The 20,936-nt window shown below is 34.0% G+C and overlaps 1 pseudogene; it reads left to right on the top strand.

Moving 5' to 3' along the window:
• The first annotated feature begins 11,572 nt into the window (after window positions 1-11,572).
• Window positions 11,573-13,854, top strand: LOC116900882 (annotated as a pseudogene).
• Window positions 13,855-20,936: the final 7,082 nt, after the last annotated feature.

Below are 20,936 nucleotides of genomic sequence, written 5' to 3'. Positions count from 1 at the left end.
GAAATTACACATGTTCTTGTACATCTTGGTAAAAAGATATGCATGGAAATAATGAGGTATAAAATCTTAAATTGTTTTAGAGTATAATGATGTAAACAAAATGTAAAAAGCACTGAAATTCGGAAGTGAATATAGTGATTCATTTACTATGATTTTAACCAAAACCTAGGAACAATTTTATTGTAGACTCTAATACTCTATGGATTCTTATAATGTAATCCATGTTTGCAAGGTTAAGTCATTTTCAGGACTTACATATCTTGACCATAAATCATCAATACCAAGGGTAGAGAGCCATATTTCTTATGTTGAATTGCTTATGTGGTTGAACAAAATGTTCATTTTTAAACATAAATTTTTATATATTTTATATTATTTAGTAAGACCTTGCTGGTTTAGAAGAAAGAAGTATAATATAAACAACCAGTTTTACAATGCAAACAAAATGTCTAGTTTTTTTCTTTACTATATGAAGCCATCTACAATGTTTTTTCCCCTTTCTCGTTTCTTAGGTTAAAATTACCTTTTGCTGAATTTGACCTGGTCTATATTCTCTCCTATTCACACTCCTTAGATAAAGATCACTCAGGAATGTAATATCTCATAGAGTATTCTATCTTCAAGCAAAAATTTTTATTCTTCAATCATTTGCACTCTTAGAAGACAGGTTTCCTAGCATTTTCTAGCAAGCCTTCATCTCTAAAATTAGGTTACCTCCTATTTTGGACTAGCTTTAAATGTCTCAAATGTTCACAGTGTTTTGTTTGGAATTTGACATTCAGAAGTACTTTACTTTTATACAGCTTATCTTGTATTTCTGATAATTGTAACTTTTGTAGATAAAATACTACATTTTCAATAATACACAATATGCTTTTCATTATGTAAATATTTTATGTTCATTCTTTTTTCATATGTAATACCATTTGTCATCACGGATATCTGAGCTGTCTTACTTTCTCTTTACATTAATTTGACATTTAATTAACTTATTCTAGACCTCAGATTATTCCATCCAATAACCTTGACTCTGGTATGTACATGCCATGACTCACTACTCAATCCTTAATTATAGGCCACTTATTGAGTCATTCTCAGTGTACAGATGGGACTTCTGTAAGATCTTTGACTAGCTTTAGTCAGCATGTATTAAAATACTGCTTCAATAAGCTATTTGTATGTGGCTCTAACAAGTTGTTTAAGGTCTATTCCCCATTTCCGTGCACATGAAAATATAATGAAGAATTATTAACTCAATTTTATTGCTGTCACTGCTTTATGTCGTGATGTATTTAAATCAATTATATAGCCATAAATACAGCATTACACATTGCAATAATGGTCACAAAACATAGAGTCTTTTTTTCCTCTGTCATTGTTTCCTTGGTTTATTTAGAAATTATAATATATGAGATGCAAATGTGGGATTATCAAGAGTCATTAGTTTCTAAATACTACTGTTTCAAATAAGAAGACAGAAATAGAAGCACATTGGCAGAGACTCACTAAAAAGAATGTTTTCCATGGTTTTATTGTAATATTCCTAAGCTCCCAGCTAAAGCTTCCTTTAGCATTTCAAAGTATCACTCATTGTTTTTAATAGTTTCATTTTATTCCAGTTAAGGGAAATACAAGAGTTACTGAACATGCACTCTTGAGTGGATTCTAATTTGCCAGCATTTTTATTTATCAAAGTAACAATGTCTCAATGAGAAGCATTTATATATCCACAGAAAGTATTTTTAAAATTGAAAGTTTAAATTAATATCATTTTAATTCCCCCAAGTTTATTAAACATATGGGATACCAATGAAACTCAAGAAAAAAAATCATGATTTTTACAAATACAACAAATACTTCAGTACCTTGTATTATAAATCTCAGATGAATCATATGGCGTTACTGACACCAGCTTCACAGAGCTCCTTCTCTAACAAAAATATAGTTTCATCTTAGATTCTCTCGTGTTAATTAACCATCCATCCAAACTCAGGTATAGGTTTCTGTAACTAATCCAGTAAATTATAAAAATAATAAATTTACAAAAGTTTGATTAAGACTACTAAGTTGGAATTAAGTCATAAGAGTTTCATACTAAAAAATGTGTTACTAGAAAAGCCAAAAAAATTATTCATTACTAAAATAATAATGGTCAGCATATAAATGCTCTTGATGTGAATAAGGCTCTGAAGCCAAATCTGGAGATCAAAGAGTGTGTTTTAACTCCGAATGCATGGCACCAGGGAATCGAACCACAGCAATCTTGAGCAAAAATTTACCATTAACTAGAAATAAGATGACTAAGGAAACACTTTCCCAATTATGAGCATAATTAATCCAAATCACCAAATCATATGGGACACTTCAATAGGTTGATTATCTTTACAGGAATAAGCCTACCAATTTATAACAACCATAGTGCAGTTAAATATAAGTTTATTGCTGAAAATAATATTTCAAAAATTATATTTTGCATTTTTATCAGCTTGCATTATTTAAATAAATTAATAAGAAAATGTCTGTAGCATTGTTTTTTAACTTGTCAATTTAATTGTTCATCTTATTTTGTTTTGTTTTGTTTTTTTTCTTTTCTTTTTTTCGGAGCTGGGGACTGAACCCAGGGCCTTGCGCTTCCTAGGCAAGCACTCTACCACTGAGCTTAATCCCCAACCCCAATTGTTCATCTTATAATAAAGCTGATTATCCATATACACATTTATTTGTTAATTGATATATCTTTTAATGCATAATATTTGAGGTATTTGTTAAATTATGTTACAGAAAAATCTAGAAGAAATTTTAGGAATATATCCTTAAAGTTTGTTGTCATTTACAGTATATTTTAGGTATAATATCCCAAATTTTATTTTATTAAATTATTGTCATAATGCATGTCTTGGATTGTGCTTTTCCAAGACTTACAACTCAAGGTTAAGACAGTTCAGCAGACAGAATTAAGATTTTATTACTTACCTAGTTATTTTGTCAAAATGAAGTCAATTGTCATCAAATTATCACTTAATTAAAGAGTTTTTTTTCACTTATTTTACTTTATTTAGTATGATATTAAAATGTATGAGATTTATGGTTGTGTTTTAATGGCTTCATATATGTAATATCATATCTTTTGCAAATAGAGATATTTGAGTGGTTCTTTTTCTATCATGTGTTGTGCATGTGTGTGTGTGTGTGTATGTGTGTGTATGTGTGTGTGTGCACATTCACATGTGTATGTGTTTCTCTGTGTTTATAGCCATATTTGTCTGTTAGAGGTTGAATTTTTAAATATTAATCTTTTATTAACAATAATTTTTTTTTAACTTGAGTATTTCTTATATACATTTTCGAAAGTGTTATTCCCTTTCCGGTTTCGGCAAACATCCCTCCCCTCCCCTTCCTTATGGGTGTTCCCCTCCCCACCTCCTCCCCCATTGCGCCTCCCCCAACAATCATGTTCACTGGGGTTCAGTCTTAGCAGGACCCAGGGCTTCCCTTCCACTGGTGCTCTTACTAGGGATATTCATTTACCTATGAGGTCAGAGTCCAGGGTCAGTCCATGTATAGTCTTTAGGTAGTGGCTTAGTCCCTGGAAGCTCTGGTTGCTTGGCATTGTTGTACATATGGGGTCTCAAGCCCCTTCAAGCTCTTCCAGTTCATTCTCTGATTCCTTCAACGGGGGTCCCGTTCTCAGTTCAGTGGTTTGCTGCTGGCATTCGCCTCTGTATTTGCTGTATTCTGGCTGTGTCTCTCAGGATCGATCTACATCCGGCTCCTGTCAGTCTGCACTTCTTTGCTTCATCCATCTTGTCTAATTGGGTGGCTGTATATGTATGGGCCACATGTGGGGCAGGCTCTGAATGGGTGTTCCTTCAGTCTCTGTTTTAATCTTTGCCTCTCTCTTCCCTGCCAAGCGTATTCTTCTTCCCCTTTTAAAGAAGGAGTGAAGCATTCACATTTTGATCATCCGTCTTGAGTTTCATTTGTTCTAGGCATCTAGGGTAATTCAAGCATTTGGGCTAATAGCCACTTATCAATGAGTGCATACCATGTATGTCTTTCTGTGATTGGTTTAGCTCACTCAGGATGATATTTTCCAGTTCCAACCATTTGCCTACAAATTTCATAAACTCGTTGTTTTTGATAGCTGAGTAATATTCCATTGTGTAGATATACCACATTTTCTGTATCCATTCCTCTGTTGAAGGGCATCTGGGTTCCTTCCAGCTTCTGGCTATTATAAACAAGGCTGTGATGATGAACATAGTGGACACGTGTCTTTTTATATGTTGGGGCATCTTTTGGGTATATGCCCAAGAGAGGTATAGCTGGATCCTCAGGCAGTTCAATGTCCAATTTTCTGAGGAACCTCAGACTGATTTCCAGAATGGTTGTACCAGTCTGCAACCCCACCAACAATGGAGGAGTGTTCCTCTTTCTCCGCATCCTCGCCAGCATTTGCTGTCACCTGAGTTTTTGATCTTAGCCATTCTCACTGGTGTGAGGTGAAATCTCAGGGGTTGTTTTGATTTGCATTTCCCTTATGACTAAAAGGTGTTGAACATTTCTTTAGGTGTTTCTCAGCCATTCGGGCATTCCTTAGCTGTGAATTGTTTGTTTAGCTCAACAATAAATTCTTATTTCTCTCCCTACTTCCTTATAAAATTTTCCCTTCTCTTCACTCCTCTCAGCTCCCTCTATGCTCCCCTCTCCTCCAGATTCTTTTTCTTCCCTTTACTCCTCAAAAAGATTAGGCCTCCAAGAGACTGAGGGACAAACAGAATAAAAGAAGCTACAATAAGACAAGTCAAAAGCCCTCATATCAATGCTTCATTATCTTGTTTTATATTTGGAAGGTCATGAGCATTAAGGAATGTATCTACTACATTCACTTTTACTAAAATATATATTTCCATCTATTCCCTAGCAAGATTCTGAATTTCAGGGTTTGGCTATGTGTACCTGCATCTGTTTTAGTCAGCTACAGGGTAGAACCTTTCATAGGGAAGTTATGGTAGACTCAAGCACAGTGGCAGGGATTGGTGTTGCCCATGGGATGCGTCTTAATTTGGACCAGTTATTGGTTAGTCATTGCTCAGTTCTATCTTTGACCCTTCTCTTCTTGGAGACAGGACAAATTTGGGTCACAAGAATTTTGGGTTGGTTGTTGTTATTTTTCCTCCACTGGGGTTCCACCCTTCCTGACTGGAGGTGGTCTCCTCAGGTTTCATATCTGCATTATTATGCCTCCTGGCAAAGTCATCTTGATATACTCCTTGGAACTCCCCCATCCCATGACTCCTTAACTTGATTGAGATTAATTCAACCATTCTACCCTGGCCTATAGATTTCCAGCTGAGGATTGTATTGAATCTATAGACTTCTTTTAGTAAGATGGCCCTTTTCACTATGTTTTTCCTACCTATTTATGAACAATAGATGTCTATCCATTTTCTTATATCTTCTTTAGTTTCTTTCTTCAGGGGCTGGAAGTTATTGGCATATAGATCTTATTACATGCTTGGTTAGAATTACACCAAGATATTTTATATTTTTTTCTGTACATTGTAAAATGAATTTTTCCGTATTTTTTCTCAATCAATTTTCATTGATATTGATGAGAGCCTCAGACTTCTTTGAGTCTTTTTTTTTAAGATTAGAGCAACATGGTATGTGTTAGTTTGTTCTTGTTGTTGCTGTTTGTGTTTTTTGAATATTTTTAATTTATATTTCAGATGTTATTCCCTTTCCTGGTTTCCCATTCAGAAACCTACTAGCCCATCTGTCCTCCCCATTATTTTTGTGGGTATTTCCCCTCCCAAACCAGCCAACATTCTCAACTCCCCACCGTGACATTCCCCTACACTGGGGGATCCAGCCTTGGCAGTACCAAGGGCTTCTCCTCCCATTGGTGACCAACAAGGCCATTCTCTTCTACGTATGTAGCTGGAGTCATGGGTCTGTCCATGTGTACTCTTTGCGTAGTGGGTTAGTCCCTGAGAACTCTGGTTGGTTGGTTTTGTTGATTTTATGGAGTTGCATACCCCTTCAGCTCCTTCAATCCTTTCTCAAACTCCTCCGATGAGGACTCTCTTCTCAGGTCAATGGTTGGCTGTTAGCATTCGCCTCTGTATTTGTCATGCTCTGGCTGAGCCTCTCAGGAGACAGCTGTTAATAGCTGGATTGTTGTCCATTCTTTAAATAAACCACATTTTCTGTATCCATTTTCATGTTAAGAGATATCTGGGTTGCTTTCTCATCTAGCTATTATGTATAAAGCTGCTATGAACATAGTAGATCATGTGTCCTTATGGATTTGTGGAGCACCTTTTGGGTATATGCCTAGGAGAAGTGTAGCTGGTTCTTCAGGTAGATCCACTTCCAATTTCTGAGATACTGCCAAATAAATTTCAAGAGTGGTTGTATAAGTTTGCAATTCCACCAGCTTGTACTATTTATTCAGTTTCTGATCTTAGCCATTCTGATTGGTATAAAGGACATTCTCAGGGTCCCTTTGATTTTCATTTCCCTAATGACTAAGGATGTTGAACATTTGAGAGTACAAATTGTTCATTTGACGTTTCACTTTTTAGCTCTGCACAGTTTTTGATTAGGTTATTTAGTTTGTTGGAGTCTAATTTCCTGAGGGTTTTTTTTATGTATTTTGGACATTAGCCCTCTACCAGCTGTAGGGTTATGAAGAACTTTTCCCAATCTATAGGCATATTTTTTCTCCTATTGACAGTGTCCTTTGCCTTAGAGAAGCTTCCCAGTTTCCAGAGATCTCATTTATCAAATGTTCATATTAGAGCCTGAGCCATTTGTGTTCTCTGTTCAATTCTCTCATATATGAATGTATTCAAGACCATTTTCTATTTTCTCTTCTATTAGATTTAGTTTATTCTTTTTTATGTTGAGGTTCTTGGTACAGTTGGACGTGAGTTTTGTGCAAGATGATAAATATGTATTTATCTTCTTCCTTTTACATTCAGACATCAAGTTAGACCAGTACTGTTTACTGAAGATGCTTTCTCCTTTCCATTGTATTGTTTTGGCTTCTTGTTAAATATCAAGTTTTCAAAGGTATGTGTCTTTGATTTTATTCCATTGATAAACCAGTCAGTTTTGTTCCAATGCCATCTGTCTTTTATCACTATTGCTCTGTATAAAAGCTTGAGGTCAGGGATGGTGATTCCTTCAGAAATTCTTTTATTCTTCAGGATTGTTTTGGCTATCTTTTTTTCAATATGAAGGTGAGAATTGTTCTTTCAAGGTCTATTAAAAATTGTGTAGGAATTTTCATGGGAATTGCATTGATTTTGTCAATTGCTTTTCGTTAATTCACCATTTTCAATATGTTTATCCTAAGGACCTATGTGCATGGGAAATCTTTCCATCTTTTGACATCTTCTTCAATTTCTTTCTTCAAGGATTCAAAGTTCTTCTCATACAGATATTTCACTTGCTTGTTGAGAGTTACACCAACATATTTTATATTATTTGTGGTTACTGGAAAGGTTGTTGTTTCCCTAATTTCTTTCTCAGACCAGTTTCTATTTATATAATGGCAAACTACTGATTTCATTGAGTTAGTCTTGTATCCATCAACTTTTCTAAAGGTGTTTATCAGTTGTAGAAGTTATCTGGTAAAATATTGGGGTTGCTCCTTTATACTACATATAATCCACAAATAGCGATATACTGACTTATTCCTTTCCAATTTGTAGCTCCTCAATTTACTTTTGTTTCTTAGTGCTCTAGCTAGAAATTTAAATTCTATGTTGAATAGACAGGGAGAGAGTGGGCAGCCTTGTTTTATGTTTCATTGTAATGGTATTGCTTCATGTTTTTCTCTATTTAATTTGATGTTGGCTATGGCTTGCTGTAGATTGCTTTAATTATGTTTAGGTATGTGCATTGAATCCCTGTTCTTGACAAAACTTTTAAAATCAAGAGCTGTTGGATCTTGTTCTAGGTTGTTTCAGCATTTAATGGGAAGTTCATGTAATTTTTTTCTTTTACTTTGTTTATATAGTGGATTTGATTGATTGATTTTCATATATTCAACCCAGAGATAATATATATATTATATATTATACTCATAATATATTTAATTAATTAATAAAACATGTAATATATTAATGTAATATGTATTTCATATAATTTGACTACTATCACTCATTTTTCTTTGTCTTTCTGCATTTTATATCTATTAAAATCAATTTGTATTGATTATGTTTATAAACTAATAATATTCATCCTGATAGTATGAATAATCTAAGGTTTAAGGATGTAATATACAATCATATGGAACAGTGTAACATTTAATTATTCAGACTGTAGACTTTTTTCCAGTGATAATCCCTAATGTCCTTATCCCCAAGGACTTGATGATGTATTTATGTCAAATTTAGAAACCTTTTAAGTGTTTTTCTCCTTTTTATATTTTTCAATGTGATGATTGGTCTGGTATTTTGAGATTGTCTAAAAGAGTGTCTAAATTTCATTTATAATGCTCAGAAAATATACTGCTGATGAACATTCTTCCAGGGGTATTTCTGCTGATTAACTAGTAAACAAGAAGATTTTGGTAGCTCATTAATCTTAACAAAAAATTTCCTAAGTAAATGTATCACTCAGGACCTTCTGTATTTAGGTGAGTTGATTTGATTGTTATTTCATTTAAACAAAAGAATGAGGACCTTAGTGTTCTTTTTTTTCTTTCTTTCTTTTTTTTTAAATTTACATTTCAAATGGTATTCCCTTTCCTGGTTTCCTGTTCCATAGCCCCCATTCCATCTCCTCTTCCCCTTCTTCTATGAGGGTGTTCCCCCTCCCCAAACACCCCCTCTTCCCACCCTGAAATTCTCCACACTGGGGGATCCAGCATTTGCAGGACCAACAGCTTCTCCTCCCATTGGTATCCAACAAGGTCATCTTCTGCTACATATGCAGTAGGAGTCATGTGTCTGCCCATGTGTATTCTTTGTGTAGTGGTTTAGTCCCTGGAACTCTTGTTGGTTGGTGTTGTTGTTGTTGTAGGGTTGCAAGCCCCTTCAGCTCCTTCAATCCTTTCTCTACCTTCTCCAACAGGCTTAGTGTTCTTTACAGATGTGGAAAGCCACATCTGTAGAGTCCAATAGCCTTAAATCCAGCTTCCTTCTCTAAAAAGGAATTTTTAGTACTCTTGGATAATTCTTTCATGGTTCTCTAGTGGATATTTTTTGCACATCAATCAATGACAAAAACATCGTAGAAAAAAGTAATAAAATCTAATTTAGCATAATTCTCGGGAGGTAAGTAAAACCAACAGTGTTATTTGTAAATATAAGGTTTCAACAGTATTATTGTGACATAGATTAATATTTTCAGCATTTGGAAGGTAAATCATGGAAGATCAACATTACAAAGTCATGTATGTTGTAACTTTCAGTATGCTGTGATTTCATAGTTATTTGAAGGCCAGACAGAGCACATGTGATAAAGAAGTCTAAAGTCAGTACTTTTTCATAATGAAGAGATAGATACATCTTGTTTGACTATAGATGGAGAAGAATACACTAGTAATACCCGTTACAGAGAGCAATTCAATGATGCATGAGAGAAATTAGAATAAACATGGAGAAATTTGAAATATGGAGGAAAAAGGAGAAAACTCAATGTCTTCAGTGGAATATGTTCAATATAATAGGTTATCAAATATTCCAGGATTTGAGAAGAATGTGTTAGTTATAATGAGATTGAATGTGTAGAGTTCGTTGGTTGTAGAAAGTCAGAACAATATATATTTCATGTTTTATTCACAAAACTTTAGGAATTTTTAAAGTTGCAACTGTCAGGCTAGCATGATATACATTAATCTCTAAATATCATATAAACTATCATACATGACAACATCATACATGAGTATTTTGCATGGTATTCACTGTCCCTCATACTTGAGTTCTGATCTTAAACTTATCTCTATTGTAACCACCAGGAAGGTCCCTGTTTCACCTTCTTGGAGGGTTTTTGAGCTTTTTGTTTGTTTTGTTTCTTTGTTTTGTCTTTGTTGTTTTTTGTTTTCTGCCCTTTTGATCTTAAGACATTTTATATAGTAATGAGTTGCAACTGATCATTGGAGCCTGATACGCTCATTATGTGGTGTCAAAATGAAGCCATTGAACAGTTTTGCACTAGAATTCAACAACTGCTTATAATTATGCAAGGACTTGAGCTCTACGAATCCTTGTCTGATTCATGAGTATTTCCAGCTTTTGTTTGTGTTAAATGAGCACAAACAACTTTAACTATGCTTGCCACAGCTGTGCCATGCCCTGAGGGTGACATATCCCATCCCTTCTACTTGTCTTTGGATTCTTACAGTCTTTGTTTTCTTTTTTCTATGTTTCTTGGTCCTTCCCTAACGTGCTTTCAATAACATTCCGGGATCACACTTATCAGTCCATTACTGATGAGGAGCCATAACCAACTCATTATTGGTCACTGCAAAAACTTCTATGCTTGAGGAGAAAAGCAACATTAGACAGAACATTTCAAGTAGTATCTATGTCTTGGAAATGTGGCAAGAATGTAGCACTTGTGTTGAAATTTGATGACTAATGTAGAGGACTGTTTGGAAGTTGCTTGTGTTTTTCTCTGTTTTGTGTTGGGTAGAAAGCTGCTGTATTATCTTGAAAGACTGATGCAAATATGTAGGATGAGAGAGGGTTATCTTCATTGATTTAGCTTCTAAATAATACCCTGAAGCATCTACACCATATTTCAAGGAGACACTTATTTTTTAGAACTTTATTCATAAGAGTGCACACCTGGATGTAATTTTCAGGATGCCTGATTATCACAAGATCTTTACTACTTAATCTGTTATCTCCTGTGTAACATACTACATTTTTTTTGTTCCCCTTCCCATGCTCCCCATATTACTGCCCTCCCCCTAACAATCACATTCACTGGGGGTTCAGTCTTGGCAGGACCAAGGGCTTCCCCTTCCACTGGTTCTAGCATACTACATTTTAATTACTTTATGTTCATTACAAATTTGCCTTCTAACTTATTTCATTTTTTTTCCTTTTAACTTGTATTTTATTTATACCCAAAGTTCTTATTAGTCACAGACCCCATTAAAGAAGTAAAACTATATGTCAACTAAAACAAATACCTTTATGCATCTTTCCTTTATGAGATAGTTGTGGGAAGTGTCAAATATGAAGTCATATGTTCATATTAAATATTCATAAACAATTTTGAAAGGCTAATATTCAATTGTTTTATTCACCTGTAAAGCTCCTCTCTAACAAAAGCAATAGAGACAGAAATCCCCCACTACAATTATTTAAGATCCAAGTAATTATATTTTTCTTTTACCACTTTTGACATTTAACATTGCCAATTGGAAAAAGAAAATTAACTCTTATATACAGAATAACAGAAATTGATTAATAGTTTTGAACTATTGGTAAAATCAATATTTGTATATAATTAGTTACTCTATATTGTTATTTCACAATGTGTATAATTGTGTTTTTATTTATATACATTTCAGGTGAGGGAGGGTGACTATGCATGAGAGGAGATGGTGTCCCTGGAGGTAAAGTTCTGGGAAGATTTGAGACTCTGGGTATTAGTGCTGAGAACTGAACTTGGTACCTTTGAAAGAACAAAAAGCTTCTTGGCCACTTAGGTACCTCTCCAGTACAGCTTTTTTTTTTTTTTTTTTTTTTTTTTTTTTGATGTTGGATGTTGGAGGGAAAACTGGAAAAGAGGATAATATTTGAAATGTAAATTAAGAAAGTATCCAATAAAAATAAATGAATAAATAAGTGTAAAAAAGAAAAGAAACTCGTTTTTACTATTGAGGAAATGAATAATAGCATTGAAAAGAGTTTTAGGCACCATTCCAAGGAGGCCTGCATTTTGACAGATATTTGGGCAATGCTTTAAATCTCATTGTTAAAATGGTGTGTGTGTGTGTGTGTGTGTGTGTGTGTGTGTGTGTCCGTGTGTCCTAGTTGATTTTATATCAGTGTTATTCATAGCCTAAACACATTTTACTGAAAAATATTTTTTTCACTATCTCATTTTGACCATTTCTCTCACAATAAACCCAGTAACATTTTTGTCTGTTAAAATTATAATAAATAACATAACATTACTCCAAGAATAAACCTTTAATATTCAAATCAACTCATTATAACTATGAACATATAAAAATCTTCCAACGACTAGACCCATACTATGCTTTGGGCTTATGTAACTTGAACTGCAAAATACATTAATAGGTTAAATAAGTAGAGAAAAAGTAATCAACTGTAACATTTACTTTTATATGATCTTTTTTCCTGAAGCACAGTCTCATGTAACCCAGGCTGGACACTCACATAAGGTCCTTTATTTTTTCTTAGTACTTATACTGGATATAAATAGAAACATTGCCATATTTTTTATTAAAGCTCTGATTTGTATGACAAAGCAGTAAATACCGTGCAGACAATGGCATTGCCTATTTATTGCCAATGAACAATTCTCTTACTTTCTGATTCATTCAAGGGATTGATTAATGGAGCCTTTCTTAGGAAACTTGCTATCTATGAAAGTAGAAGCATTTTTTTTTAATAAAATCTAACTGGATAAATTTGGACATCTTTTTAGGCCATTATACTTTTAATATTCTAAGCTAAAGATTTATATCATTATATGTAATATGTAGTAAACATTTGAAAGAATAAACAATGTATTATATTTAAGCCATATTCCATAATATCCCTCAAACTGCTCAGTATTATTTTTACCACACTTCTCTATTGAAAATAATACTTTTCTAATTTTCAGATCACTCTTTCCTTTATTTTACATAGTATCTATGAAAACGAGACTTCTGCTGTGACCTTCATCCTCGTGGGTTTCTCAGAATACCCACACCTCCAAGTGCCCCTGTTCCTCCTGTTCCTGACCATATACACAGTCACTGTGCTGGGGAACCTGGGCATGATTGCTCTCATCAGGATCAGCCATAAGCTCCACACTCCCATGTACTTTTTTCTAAGTCATCTTTCCTTTGTGGATTTCTGTTACTCCACTGTTGTCACACCAAAGCTCTTAGAAAACTTGATTGTGGAAGACAGAAGGATCTCCTTCACCGGTTGTGTCATGCAATTCTTCTTTGCATGCATATTTGTGGTGACAGAAACCTTTATGTTGGCAGTGATGGCCTATGACAGGTTTGTGGCAGTATGCAATCCTCTTCTCTACACGGTGGCTATGTCTCAGAAGCTCTGCTGGTCCCTGGTAGCTGCATCATACTCCTGGAGTATAATCTGTTCCTTTATATTCATCCATTTTATGTTGACCTTGGTTTTCTGTGGTACCAAGTTCATAAATAACTTTGTGTGTGAACATGATGCCATTGTTGCTGTTTCATGCTCTGACCCCTACATTAGTCAGAAGGTCATTTTCATCTTTGCTACTTTCAATGAACTAAGCAGTCTGCTGATCATTCTCACCTCTTATGTTTTAATTGTCATCACTGTCATGAAAATGCCTACCACTGGAGGGCGCTACAAAGTCTTCTCCACTTGTGTATCCCACCTTACTACCATCACTATTTTCCATAGCATTATCATCTGTCTCTACTGTGTTCCCACCACCAAAAGTTCTTGGCTTCTGGTCAAGGTGGCCTCGGTCTTCTACACAGTTATCATCCCCATGCTCAACCCACTTATATACAGTCTCAGAAACAAAGATGTGAAGGATGCAGTTAAGAAACTAATGTGCTCTACTTTGTCATCATAAAATGTGTGTCCTGAACAGTTAGGTATTTATTTTAGAATACTGGTTTTTCTTCTGAAAAGCAAGTAGATTTTTAAGGTGCTTTTTTTTTCTTTCTTTTTTTTTTTTTGAAGCAAACATTACTGACTTATCACATTCCCATATTTATTATAACCTGTAAATCATAAATGTCATTATAGACTATTGCTCCTAATATTTAAATTAAAATTTTATGCAGTTATTTGCTTTAAAAATATTTAGGTGCTAAGGAAGATTTTATTACAATTTATAAATCAAACTGTTTTAGATGATGTTAATAATTTATCAAGAAAAAGTTTTGAACTTTGAGCTTGAGAACTATTGAATAGGAAATACTGACTGTAAATGCTTTTTTTTATACATTGAACTATATGGGCTATTTTTGAGTGGAAACTTTCTACTTTAATAATCACGAAAATATAATTCCTTTCATTCTCTTTGTTTGCCTGTTTGAAATAGCATCTTATTATACTGAGGTAGCTCTGTAGTCTAGGCTGCCCTATTGTCTATCCCAGCATTGCACCTAATGGGATTAAAATTATCCCTCACTATACATACTTTTTCTCTTATAGAGTTTGGAAACTCTCATAGGTAAATTATATGTTTATTATAACTATATTCGAATAAATACTTGCTAACAAACATGTACTTTAACACATAAATTTAACATTTTAATCAATATTTTAATGCAGCTTTATTTCTGTAATTGTTTATTGAAATTCTTAATTTAATAGTTTCTAATAAGCATTTAAAGAAGTCTAGATCATTTCTATTTCAGCAAAATATGACAGCCACCACATTGATATAATTGATAAACATTTTCATGTTCTTATTCACTGATAAAAAGAAATAATACTGAACAATAATATTAATAGACCAGTATTCCATAAGTAGCAATTGCTAAGGTTTCATTGACATTGACTTTTGAGCAGCTTGGACTATTATATGGAGTCAGTTAATAATAGTCTTTAATCTTGGTTCTTCTCTGAGCCATGTGGCTACTGGTTTTGTTTAGTGAAGAATTACATTAATTAAATATATCCTAAAACACAGTCCAATTTCCTGTTAGATTTTTGTGAATTATTATTTATTTTGCTACTCAATATAAATGATGTATCAGTGATAATGTAAGAATATTACCCACAACTTGTAAAAGTGTAGATTTCTTAACCTGCGACTCAGAAGAGAATTAGAAGTGAACCATTAAGTTGAAGCCATTTTATTATTTATAAGATACACTCATTTCTTTAATCTTTTTATTGATAATCACATTAATGTATACTATAAAATGACAATGTTTAATGATGTTACTAAACTTTTTAAACGCTTGACTGCAAGGATCCAACAAGAAGAAGCTAAAAGCTAGCAGGCGGTCGTCCTGAGATAGATTTTCCTTTGATTAAAATCTACAACAAATTTGTTCCTGTAGGATGCCCAGGAGTATTTCATTGTAGGAAAATTTCCTGATATTAATATGCTTTTCCTGTTATTATTAAGCCTATACAATCCCTGGCTCTTAGCCTACCTGTCTGAGCAGATTTCTGCCTAACAAAAAAGTATACTGTCTTGTAGTGATTCTATATAGAAAAATGATGACATTTAATTCTTAACAATGATCATATAAGAATTCCTAAAACTATATTAGTAACTATTATGCTTTTTTTCTTGTGCTTTTTTACAGTAGGGCTGCTACTAGGGTCTCTCTGAAAATCAAATCTGCAATGAGAACTGTGCCAGTTTTCAAGGGTCGCTAGATAATTGTTCCTGAGATAGCAAGAATAAATCTACTATGCAGAGCAAATTCCAACAGGTTCTAAAACTATTAACCAAAGGTCACAAAAGTGAGCTAACAATTTACTATAGGCACAAGGACAGATTATAAAATATTGACTGGTTTTAACTATACAAAAATTCACTAATTACTTATTCACTAAAGTTATGGCTTTTTACCCTCCCTTAACCTGTTGAGCTTGGCAGAGGTGATGAATGTTTAGCCAGAAAATTACTACTAATAGATATGCATGTAAACTTTCTCTGTTGTAAACTTTCATTCAATTTATTATTTGAATCTATGTGTGAACTTGTGATGATGTTTTTTACAATGTGATCATGTATTCAAAAAGGTATATAAGCAAAGACAGAGAGAAAAGAAATCCCTTATCCCCTTTTCTTGGAAGCCTGACCACCCTTTATTTAGAGAAATTTCATAGGAAATGTTTTAGAGGAGAACTTAGAAATTAAGGCTAAAATCACTTTTCAAAGTACTCTTTTTCTTCCTGCAACTTCAACTAGAAGCATAAATAGAACAAAGGCTACTCAGTCCTCTGCTGCTTTATGATGAGGTACTGAATATTTCTCTCCTCCAAGGAACTCATAAGGAAGTTTATCTACTGAAGCACAGTGACTAAGATTTAAGATAGGTAAATATTTTATTATTATATAGCAACACTAAATATCTTGTAAAAACAATTCTTACCCCCACAGACCCTGTTCCCCTTCCTCTGCCTCAAGAAGAACTGACAAAAAAGTAGAACTGCCAGGGCTGGCCAACAGCAGCTGACATATATTAATCTTTAAGCCTTTGGCTATTTTCAATTAAGTGTGAAACCTTCTCATTGGATCATCTGTACATTTCCAATCATCACTCAGTTTAGCAGCTGATTCTACAGATATTTTCTTTTTTTGATGAGGGGTTGAAATAAAATTTTTTTGTGCTCTTAGGTGTCTTGGCACTTGCTCTGTAGACTATGATGGTCTCACAAAGATCACATATTCTTCCCTCAAGTCTAGGATTAAAGCCATTTTCCAACAGCTTGCGATGGTCTTGTGCTGCTATTTATTCAAATATTACACACTCTTCATCTGGTAAGAAGATCCTCATGTACACCAAGTGACATGATGCAAACTCTGCTCTCCAATTTAAAATTAATTGGTTAATAAAAACTTGCATCCTGTGATTGTGCAGTATGGAGAAAAAGGCTTGGTTGACAATCCAGTGATGGTTCTCAGGAGAGACCAAGGAGAAGGAAAAAAGATGCAAACTCTGCTCTCCAATTTAAAATTAATTGGTTAATAAAAACTTGCATCCTGTGATTGTGCAGTATGGAGAAAAAGGCTTGGTTGACAATCCAGTGATGGTTCTCAGGAGAGACCAAGGAGAAGGAAAAAAGGAGACAAAGGAAGGAGACAGTCATTGAGAAGAGATGGGTCATGAGCAGGTGGCCAGGAGAAACAAGTAACAAAAGACAGATGGTTGGAGTGTAAGTTAGAATAGATCCCGAACCTGCTCAATATAGCTTGTAAATAAAATATTTGATTTGGATATCTTTCATAGTAATTAAGTAGAATATACTAATTCTTTTACATACAGCTCTGCTTGAAATTTTAAAATATTGTACATTTAAATCTACTAAATATCATTTATATATTTCCAAGATTAAATTATATTTTCATATACAAAAGACAACTTTGAATGGAGTATAACCAGCATGATATAGTCTCAGATATTTTGGTTACTCACTGCCTTTTGTACTCTGGGGAGGAAGGGCCTCAAGAAATAAAGGTTTACTAATGATTTCTTACTAGCATACATATGAGACAGGATAAATATCTTGAACATAAAGTAAACTGAAGAAAAAGTATTCTTCAATGTAGAGTTTTCCATAATACATACAGGTACAGATAAATATTTTTTTAATGAGTTCATCCTTCTGAGACATAATAAAAAATAAATTTAAAACCATGTGGAGATTCCCTGTAACTTTAGGCAGAATAATATGTAGGAACAAAATGACAATCAGAACTGATGAGGATACTTGGAAAGGGAACATTTATTCACAGTTGGAGGGCATATAAACTGGTACAGACACCTCAGTGTGCAATGTTGTAGTCAATTTAAAAATAGAACTTTATCATATCTCACATATGCCACTCCTGAGTGTGCTCTAAGTACTCTGTATACCCCTGCATACAACCTTAATCATTGATCATCTAGTTAAAAAGGCGAATTTATGGAGCCACTCTAGATGTCCAACAATAGATTTACAGATATTTAAATTATAATACATATAGTAATTTTTTTATCCGTGTGTAATAAAAATAAAATTATGAAACTAACAGGAAAATGGGTGAAATTGGAAAAATTATATTAAGTGATCTTAGGCTCAGATAAATTGGTATTGCTAATATATGCCAATCTTTTCTTCCAATCCTTAGCCAATTTTTCAAATTTGAGTACATGTTAAGGATATCAATTAAAAAGGAGATCACTAGAAGGTGATGTATAAAAGAGTGTAAGAGTAGGGGATATAGAACACACACGAAATGAAAGAAGCAGGGAGGAATACCATGTTTAGAAAACTATGGGAGTAAGAAAGAAGCAATAATAAAGGGTTCAGTTAGGGCTTAGCAAAATGAAACAAAAAATGTAGTAAAGGGACAATGGGAACTTACTACTTTGTGAGTATATTAAACATCAAAAGAACCTAAATTAATTTTTAAAATTAATTAAAAACCATTTAAATGGAAATACCATATATGGTTAGATGACATGACTCTGAGGAGTCAATGGTTATTAAAGGAAAATCTCAGTATCAAATGCAGAATTGCTGTCCATGAGCTGGTGGTCTTAGAGAAAGACAAAGGACCCAACAATAGAAAGGCTATTGGTTTCCACCAGAAAGTCATCTTAAGATGCTGTTGCTAAAGATACCAAACACTTGAACTATTTGGCAGTGCAAAACGAAGCTTTCTATTAACAAGTACTTTCCATACTGCTGGCTATTTTTCAGAGTACAGGAAGTATCTATCTAAGCAGATAGTAAGAAAATTCACTAGGTATCCTACACATTTGTGGACCACATGAGGTACAAAAATGATTTTTCTAGAAAGACATATTCAGTAGTACGAGAGAGTATGGTTCTTACCTATTTAATCAAGTTAGATCTCTTTGTAAGCAGATGAACTTCTAGTGGAAATTAATAGCCTTTTACATTGTGGGGCCCTTTGTCTTTCTCCATGATCATGTGTGTGTGTGTGTGTGTGTGTGTGTGTTTGTGTGTGTGTGTGTGTCTATATTTGTATATGTATGTATGTACATATGTATGTATGTATGTATGTATGTATATATGTATGTATAATATTGTATATAATGTCAGTAATCATTGGTTAGCTTGGTCATAAGACACAGAGAAAAGTAGTATTGCTGTTTTGACTAAGTACACATAGTGTCATATTGCATTCTAAACAACTATTTTTATTCATGTAGATTAGTGTTGTTCACATCCCATATCAGTGAAGGTTTTTTTGTTGGTGTTCTTGTTGGTAATAGTTAATGCAGAAACAAATTGTAGGTCTAAATGTAGAGCATGTGACGGTGAACTGTTCATTGCTAAATAGAACATCATCTTCCTCAAACCTCAAGGAACATCAAGGTCCTCCTTGCAGAATCCTTTCAACTATCATCAATATCCATATCTAAACACTGACATATGTCTTACTTTAAACCAACAAAACATGACTATAGGAAAATTTTCATATTCATTTAGATAAACCTCAGCACCTGTGGAGCCATGAATTATCTTTATAATACCTTTCCTCGTGTGAGTATTATGGTCAGGTTTTTCTTTGACTACTTGTTTTTGGTAGTGAAAAACTAGGAGGGACAAGAAGTAAATTGCTTCTTAATTAAGAAAATTACAAAACCACAAATGCATGATCAAGAGCCATCTGTGGTGGTGTGAGATTGCTTGGCACAGGCAGTGGAATTATTAGAAGGTATTGCCCTGTTGGAAGAAATGTATCACTATGGGAGGGTTTTAAGAAACCCTCCTCCTAACTGCCTGGGAGCCAGTATTCTCCTGCTGGTCTTTGGATCAAGTTGTAGAACTCTCAGCTTCTCCAGTACCATGTCTGCCTGGATGCTACTATGCTTCCTGCAATTCTAATAATGGACTGAACCTCAGAACCTATGAGGCAGCCCCAAGTAAATATTGTTCTTAATAAAGGTTACTTTGGTATAGGGGTCTCTTCACAGTGACAGAAATCCCTAACTCAGACAGCAACTTATAAAAGTGAATAATGGATTGAGAAAGAAGTCAAAGGGCATCTTTTGCAGGAGCCTGAAATAATATATGTTATGGTAAATCTAACAAAGCAGTTCAAAGACTTGTATGATAAAACTTCTTGTTTTGAAGTAAGAAAATGAAGTAGATATCAGAATGGAAAGATCTCCCAAACTCATCAGTCAGTGTGATAAACATAGTAAAAATGAATATTCAATAAAAAAATACATCTTTGAAATATTCCCCCATTAAAATCTCAACACAATTATTTACCGATTTTATAAGGATATTCTTCTATTTCATATAAAACAAACAACAACAAAAAAATCAAACAATACAGTACACAACAATTTCAGGTTCAAATCACAGGCATCACCACTCTTATTTAAAGTTGTACTACAGAAATATAGTATTAAAATCTGCATGATGTTATTTTTATAGTCAGGTTTGACAATGAGATGATGGAACAGGATAGATGGCTCTATGGTTGAATACACATCGTCCTCTTCCAGTAGATCTATATACTCTCTGTCTGTTTCTACAATTCAAGTACAAGATTCTGTTGGCCAGGAGGTCACTCTCACCTGTACGTTCATTATCCTTCAGACATATACACACATAAAATGGTAGGTGGAAGGTTGGAGATAGCTAAGGGTTAAAAGTTCTAGTTGCTTATGCTGAGGGCCCAGGTTCAAAGCACAACTACTATCCAGTGCTCACAGTTACGTTTCACTCTCGTTGCACAGAATCTCTAGATATCCTTGGCTAGCATCAATATAGAGTGTGCACAGGAATATATGCAGGCAAAAAACGCATGCATGTAAATAGCTAAAACTTTAAAAATGAATTGGATTATGTCATTACAGAATTTGACATTTGATGAGTACTCCTATCTATACATTTGCAGGAAATTTTATAAGATAATTTCAGAGAGAGTCGAACACCCATGTCCAGGAGAGCAAATTATAATACATATATTTGAAATCAGAAATGGTGAAGCCGCTAGCAATTCTTTTATTGTTCAAGATTGTTTTAGCTGTCCTGATATTGCTGCATTCTGTTTTGTTGTTT

Source organism: Rattus rattus, chromosome 5, assembly GCF_011064425.1.
Source record: "Rattus rattus isolate New Zealand chromosome 5, Rrattus_CSIRO_v1, whole genome shotgun sequence".
NCBI lineage: Eukaryota > Metazoa > Chordata > Mammalia > Rodentia > Muridae > Rattus > Rattus rattus.
This window is presented reverse-complemented; position numbering and strand designations above follow the sequence as displayed.